We start from the raw sequence: 7901 nt of genomic DNA on the forward strand, positions 1-7901 counted from the left end.
ACGGAGCCGCCTGCAGCTCTCAGCTCTTCTGCTGCGCTCTTGGTTCGTTAGGAAGGATTCTGTGTAAAGTCTTTCTTTTAGGAAAGTCACTTCTTTTTCCACCGTTTTTATCGCCTGCATTGCAAACTCGGCCTGTCACCAAATCATTTAGAATTTCGGGACTTCAGTGTTCGAGTTCCTGGAGGAAAAAAAAAAAGTTAAAGAAAGGTTCCTTAATTACCCTGCAATTGTTCTGCAGTTATTTAAATGAAAAAAGTAATATCCTTAGAAAGAGAAATATTATTACTATTTAATAGTTTATAAGGTGCTTAAGCATATGCTACTCTGGCAAATTACATGGTACCTCTGGTGATTTATGTGTTTACTTTTGAAAGGCCACCAAACCACAATATATAATTTTAAGAGGAGAGTCACTCTGAAAGTAAATAGAAGAAAGATAATAAATGAAAAGTTCTTCCCACAGTTTTAAAGAGTTACACTTGAAATTCAATGCATTATGGTAATTACACTATAAAAAACCTCTCACAATTTGTATTCTGAGAAGGTAGATACCCTATTATTCCCAGGAGAATCAATTCATCAATATTAAAACACACACCATTGTTTTCCCTGGTAAAAACATCTGGCATGAAACAAGCTAAAACAAACAAGAAAAATAGCAGTATTCAAGTGCTACTAAGAAAAAGGATACAGTGAAGCATTGCTCTATTTTGCCCTATAGATGTAATAATTAATTTAGACACTGTCAGTTGCTAACTATTCTGGAAGCTTGTGCAACAGTTTCAGTCAGTTGCTGCTTCTCCTCTGTTTTTGGTTTAGAAGTATAAGCATCAATACTTCATAAATACATTTCCTGAACTTCTAGACATGTGCTCCCTTCCACTTTTAAAATTTAGATTTGAAGTAACTGAAATGGAAAGAAAAGGTGTAAGAATGCCAAATTGCCAATGTCTTGATTCTACACCAGCCAAGAAGCAATTAGATAGAGTTCCATTTATGATTTATCATCTCTAAACCGTCTAATCTAGTAGGTTCATTTTCTGTGAAAGACTATGTTTTCCTCACACCTCTGAGCTTCTTTACTAGCAACTTCACTTGCATCAGAGACTGCGTAAAACAATACATCATTCCAAGGAAATGCATCCTATTGGTTTACCTCTTATTTTTGTTATTCTTTTCCTACCAGAGGTTTCACTTGCTTTCCTCAGCCTTAATAATTCTTAATTAAAGAAGAGTACGATTCACACTTTAAAAACATTCACACTTCTTTGTTCAGGAGTTGCTAAATACCTTAACGAATCTGGGCTGTCGTCATTGTTAAATGCTTCTTGGTCACTTACTATTCTGATGTATGTCCTGTCCTCAGGAGTCTATGGCTCAGGCACCTTGTCTACAAGAAGTGTTTTAAGTGTATCAGATGAGCTTGTACACTCAGTGTTTTGTTGGGGGGTTTTTGTTGTTGTTTTTTTTTTCACTTACCTAATGAAGTGATTCATCTATTTTTAGCATTCAGCATTCATAAAAATACTAGAAAGGGCTAGTATATCAAAACCTGCAGGACCAAGCTAAGTCCATGCTTTTTCTTTTTGATTCAATTTCTGCTTTTGTTTCTCCTATCCCACTTAGTTTCTAATTTGTTGCAGTAATTTACCTTTTACAGCATTTATATACTTGCAAAAGGCTTTTGAAAGCTCGGGTAATATCAGTCCATCTGAAGATACACAGTAAGAATTACTAAAGGTAGAGTTTGAGGTATACTACCTTGATGGATATTTTTGCTGACTAGAACTAACAATGATCTAACCCTTGATTACAGCTGGACTTCTTGTAGCTTCCACTCCACTTTAAAGGCTCTTCTCCCAATAAAATCTGCCAGAAACTTACATAGCACAGAAGTAGTATAAAGATACTGTATACTGAATATGTAAAGGAAATTCAGAATTAGTGTGATGTTCTGAAACATTCCCTTTCCTTGCTTCTCAGCAAACTTGCATTAGAAACTCAACACACTCCAATTATAACTAATGATAATTCACCAGCAGTAGTAACACTGCAAATTATGCTGCAAAACCAAACCATCAACAAAGCTGGGATTATAAGACAGTCAATTTAAGACTGATCTTAATTTTTTAATTAAAAACCAGAAACTTATAATGGTTTAAATCATGTATTGGCATTATTACCCAGAAGTTTTCATACAGCACATGATGAATAAGTCCTTCAAGAAAACACATAAATGTATAGCTATAGATATTACCTGAGGTTAAATATATTACACTACAAAAAAAAATTTTTTTCCAGTCTGTGTTTGTAATCCTAACAGCAATAGAACTATGGAAAAAAAAAAAAAGCCAAACATTTTTCTAGATAATCTCTCTGAATATAGTAACCTAACCATCATGGATTCTGACCAGCATTTTTTTTGATTTGTACGGTGAAAAAGTACCACCAAAACGGGCATACTTATGTGAACAGAGGTCTGCACATGAACAGGAAAGAATTTGCTCCAGTTATTCCACAGAAGGCACAGAAAATACGTTATTAAAAAAATAAATAAAGGAGCATAGGGGCATAATACCTTACCTCAAAGTAGCAGTAGTAGATACAACTCTCAATCAGCATTTGTAGGAAAGCACAAAAGGTTAACATTAGCCAAACATAGAAACAAGTATTAATACTTCAGGGTTTCTTTATTCTCCGGAGTCTTTTAGCTTCTGAAGAAAAACATATTACTAAAAGTCAGCAAGAAACAACATTTTGGCATCAGTGTAAGCTACATTTTAAAAGCTAAGAATGTATTCAATATTCTACACAACCCTCCCCAATCTTTCAACAGAAAATAACTGGGGAAATGAGGAGAGTTTAGGTGTTCCAAAAGATATTTCATTTTTAAGAGCACCTCTAACTTACTTCTACCTTGCTATAAATTGTCAACAGAAAACTGAGCCTGCACAGTCTGTGAGTCTGCCTGCCTAACCTCATTTAATGTTTTCCACTGGTCAGTCAAAAATACCAAAGGGTGAGATTTGAGGCTAGACTAAGATCCCTCTCACCCTCCTCCAAAGCTCAGGAGAGGCAAAAGGCAACACGCAGAGGAGAGTCAAACCTTACAGCTCAAGATGAATTGTCCCAGCGCTCCCAGAAACTTCCATGCTAACACAGTGCTGTTAAAAAAGCAGGCCCCTGTTACGAAATTGTGATTGTTTGCAAGAAGAGGATTACCATTTACTGCAGCCTCTCTGGACAGGTGACCACATCCCTTCCACCGAGCACTACCTGCCCAGGTGGGAGGGGAAGGGCTGCCGGGAGTGTGAATTGCCCACACCTGGGTGCAGGCCTGGGCCTCCTGGAGCACAGCCAAGGCAGGGGCCTGCCCTCAGGACAGGGCTGGGACCCTGGTGGGAGAGTTCCCCCCAAATTCCTCACAAAAAGGCTGGGGCAACCAGTTGCTGTCCTGGTATTTTGGGCCTGTCCCAAACATGAGCTGCCAGCAGGGAGAGAGGGACACCTAGGTGAGCCTACCCTGTGGAGACATGGCTTTCTTGGGGCATGTGAGCTCTCATCATGATTTATTTATTGTGATATTTCATTCTTACCTCAATAGTAATTATTGAGCAAATCCCTCTTGCCCCATTGCTGCTGCTGATGGGCATTGTGCTGCCACAGGCCACACCTGACAGGGGCCAAGCCTTTAGGGCAGGAAGGGTTTAAAACCACAGAAACAGCACCCCAGCACTAACACTGTGGCTGCTAACACAGAAACACCACTGCCACTGTGCAACAAAGATGGAGCAGCAAAGAAAATGCATCCCTAGAATGAGCAGTGCCGTGTGTCCTGCGTGTATGCCCACATCACCCTGCACGGTGACTGACGGACAGGCTCTGCACATGCAGCTCTTACAGCAGCCCAGAGAGGCTGACCAGGCTGTGTACATGTGTGTATAAACATACAGGATTTGTGCTCCTCTTGCCTGCTAGGGAGGCTCAGCATCTGGGGTGAGGTGGGGCCACTATGGCCCAGGGCAGGCGCTCTCCTTGGGGGGAAGCTGCAATATGGCAGCCCAGGGTGGAGGCCTGCTGGAGGAGCCTGGAACTCACTCTCTACAACCTGGGGGCAGGGGCCAGCCCAGGGTGGAGGCCTGCTGGAGGAGCCTGGACCTCATTCTCTACAGCTGGAGGCAAGGCCTGGGCTGATAGTGGCAGCCCCTCTGCCTTGCCTCCACACAGAGAAGGGCTGAGGGTGAGATGGCGGCAGTGTGAGAGCTGCAGCACTGTACTGTAGGGCCTGGGCTCTGCTCCTCCCAGCACTGTGGTTCCTCCAGTCTCCCTTCTCCCCACTCCCCGAGGGCACAGCGCTGCTGCTTGGAGAAGGAGAGTAGAGATAGCTTAGGGGATGCTCACCTCTGCCATACACATCCTGCAGATATTTGTTTTTTAATTAGTGGCTCAGTGTGCACAGGTTTGGGTTGGAGATAAAGGCACATAGATTAATGGAACTGTTTTAAATTACTCAGGTGTCACATTACTGATTGGGATATGGTAATACAGATGTTATGAAGAAAGGTTTATTTAAACAGAATATTCCCAGTCAACTATGTGTTCCTAAAGCTGGAATTTTCATAAGCAAGCAGTCCAGTGCTGGAACCAAGTCCCTGTTCCTGCCATCCTGTAGGAGCAGGGAGCCTCCCCAGGCTGACACTCTGAGTTTGCTGGAAAAGCCATCTCCCCAGAAAGCATCAATTACCATTAAATACTCCCTTACACTGCCAAAGCTATACTCTGAAAAGCTGAAAATTGTTTCCTGTCCCCACACCTTCCATCTCCTTGTCTTTTCTAACTTGACAAACTCTAGCAGACTCACTTCTGACTAGCCAAGGCCAAGTCAGGTGTTCAGAAAATGTAATGTGGGTTAAGAGACTATGTTAATGTGGCTAGGGATGAAGATGGTTCTGCCCTTGCCTTATTTAGTTTCTAATGGATATGAGATTCTGTTTTTTCTTTTAAATGTCGTCTGAGAAGTGAAATAATGCCGCGTGCATTTTATTTATATTGAGTTGATCCAGCTTGTTTTTTAATAAGAAACCTGTTTTACATATTGAAAAGTTTATTTTATAAGGAGCTTGGACCCAGCAAGAAATTATCTTAGGCAAGTGTTTAGCTTATCTAGGGTCTTTTATTAGGTGCATGAGAAAATAATGACTAGGATTTTCGAAGTCTGCCACATCATGCTGAACTTTCTTCTGTATATTTTCTAGCTAGTGAGAACTAACACTTAAAATTAAGATATCTGAAGAAGCAGGGTCTCCAGCAATGCAGTGTTTGCCAACTACTCTGCTGCAGAATGCCCACTGGTTAGCACCCAAATCTTTCTGAAGCATTTAACCTGCAGGATTTCTCACCTAAATACAATAATACATATATGCATTGTGAAACTGAGCTTTTATGTTTAAAAATATAATCAGCTTGACATGGCAAAAAACATTCACATTCCAACAAGCTAGTTTATTGGTTTTCCCTAACATTTCCATATTCTAACTGCTACCTTATTGTAAAGTATACTTTTCCGTAAAAAAGCTATACGGAACCTTTCACAGTTACTTATATGGGATGGGCTGGCTGAACAGCCTCACACAAAGCTCTGCCAGCATTCCAGAGATATATGCATTGCAGTTCAGGATCAGGTCACAGGAACAGTGTCTGAAAATCCATGCCTGTGCAAATACTGCAGCCAGGCACATCCGTTATTTGCAGCACAAGATGCTATGCAAGTATTTGCAACCAAACCTGAGCAGTCGGGAAGTGCGAAGATCTGTTTTACCTTACTTTGCGGTAGGGAGTATCTTGTGGCACAGCTCCCACTTTTCCTTGTCCCTACCGCAAAGTAAGGTATCTTGTGGCACAGCTCCCACTTTTCCTTGCGCAACATTCATTTCAGGCAAATTTTATTTCAAATGCAGATAGCCAGCAGTTGCTGGCTAATATATGCTAAGCAAATTCAATGCAACACAGCATAGGCCACATCGTGCATAAAAATATCAGTAAAATAGCTGCTTACCAGGCTATAAAAAAAGCATAGATAAGTCAGTTTCTAGCATTTAAACCGTTGTAAAGTACAGACAAAATCAGAGTAAGAGTCTAAATTATGAATTTTATCTTCTACAGGAGTGAAATTTATGCAAAAAGCCATTTCTTCAGACCTCATAATAGCTTCCGAACACAGTAGGAAATACCAGCCAAGCTTTTAAGATGGTGCTCATTAAGCCCCTGCAAATTCACCCACATTTGGGTAGGGGCGGGGAAAGATAAGCAGAACCAATTGTGTCAGTCAGTCAAACAGGATTCACATAGTTTAGGACTACCCATCACAAGCAAGCATTTCATAGGGAAAAATGAGAGCAGACGAGAAGACATTTATTTTACTAGAGGACAGAGAAAGAAGCAAAGAATAAAAATCCCTAGGAAACTGGGCCTCCTCATTTTCATTCCTTAGAGAAGAACATATTCTGTTAAATCAGGCTGAAAATTACATATTGTCTTTTTGGTTTTCTTGGGCAACTCCCAAAGTACTTAATGATAGGTTTGAAAAATGAGGCCTTTGATCGTGGACCTTTTTGCCTGCAGAGAGACCAAAATGCCATGAAACAATGGCAGATTTTTCAGCCTAGTCCTTTTCTGTAGGAGACAAGGGATTAATTTAAGTACTTAGAGGCTCTAATTTTATTTCTACTGCACCAAGTATGTACTAGTCTGAAGGAAAAGTTGATAAAGATCAAATTTTTCCTGAGATTCTTCTCTCAGTTTTTAAAGTCTCAACCAGTAATTGTTTTTAAAAATATGTGGAGAACAAAAAATCATAATTTTTTACCCTCTTAGGCATTGGTTTCTGTTTTATTGCAGACGTTCACACACACAATGGCTGTACACAGTTTGGATAAAATAACCAAGAAAGCTATTGATCAGCTTTCAGTTCTTTTTAAAACAGCAAGCATCCTCCTATCGATTGTCATAAATATATCACCCCTAGAAAGAACAACTCATGCTCACTTTGTAAACCATATGGGGAAGTTTACAAAATGGGGTGGTTTTGAAGATAGGGCAATCTTTTTGTGTAAATTTGTTGTATTGTCTCAAATACATTTAGTAATTAGAATGTATTTTGTATACTATTTCCATAATCAGATTTGGGATTTATCAAATCCAGCCTGGAAAGACAGGGAAGAACGTCTCTTTCCTAGCCTTTGGTTTACTTCAGTATAGAACATTAGCAAGGTGAATGCTAGTTGTGGTGATAAAAAAATGTGAACATTCCCATCTGTTTTAGCGTTCACAGGATGAAGGCCTTTGCAACTAGTGAGCAAAGTATACTGGAACTAAAATTATAAACCAGCATCCAATGTAGAGAAAAATAAGCACTGGCTCTCAGAAAGGAAAAGAGCTCTGAGGAAACCAAAAGAAAGCTGGAGTAGCATGTATCATTCATATAATATTAGTGTCTGTGGTTTTACTTTTTACTGTGACCCTTTATTGTTGTCACATGATGATCAGCAAGAGTCATCCACTCAAAGGTTCATTAATGCTGTCTTCAGATTTCTGCCTTTATTTGTCTCCACAGTATAGCTCAAACTGAAATTGCTATAGCAATTACAACAATTCAAGTTCATGCCTTAAGTAGAGATCAGGGGAAGCTACTGCAGTGTAAAATCTGGATTGATACAGTCTCTAGCATATATACTGCTCAGAGCTGCTGAGGCACAGGGAATAATATTCTGCATTTTAAAGAGTTCTTGGTCGAGTTGTGACCCCTCTTCAATAAAATCCTCCCTTTGCCTGTATATGTGCAGCCTTAGCTGGCACCATCCTTTTATTTCAAGGCTCTATATATTTAAATAATAAGGGAAAGA

The 7901-nt window shown here is 40.0% G+C and overlaps 1 protein-coding gene across 1 annotated transcript in view; it reads right to left on the minus strand.

Moving 5' to 3' along the window:
* The window catches only part of LOC104273799 (formin-2-like), a gene marked incomplete at its 3' end in the record, with an annotated part of 14054 nt that overhangs the window by 1876 nt on the left and 4277 nt on the right, over positions 1-7901 (minus strand). The window lies entirely within an intron of this gene.

This window comes from Apaloderma vittatum, unplaced genomic scaffold (assembly GCF_000703405.1).
Source record: "Apaloderma vittatum isolate BGI_N311 unplaced genomic scaffold, ASM70340v1 scaffold17125, whole genome shotgun sequence".
Classification (NCBI taxonomy): domain Eukaryota; kingdom Metazoa; phylum Chordata; class Aves; order Trogoniformes; family Trogonidae; genus Apaloderma; species Apaloderma vittatum.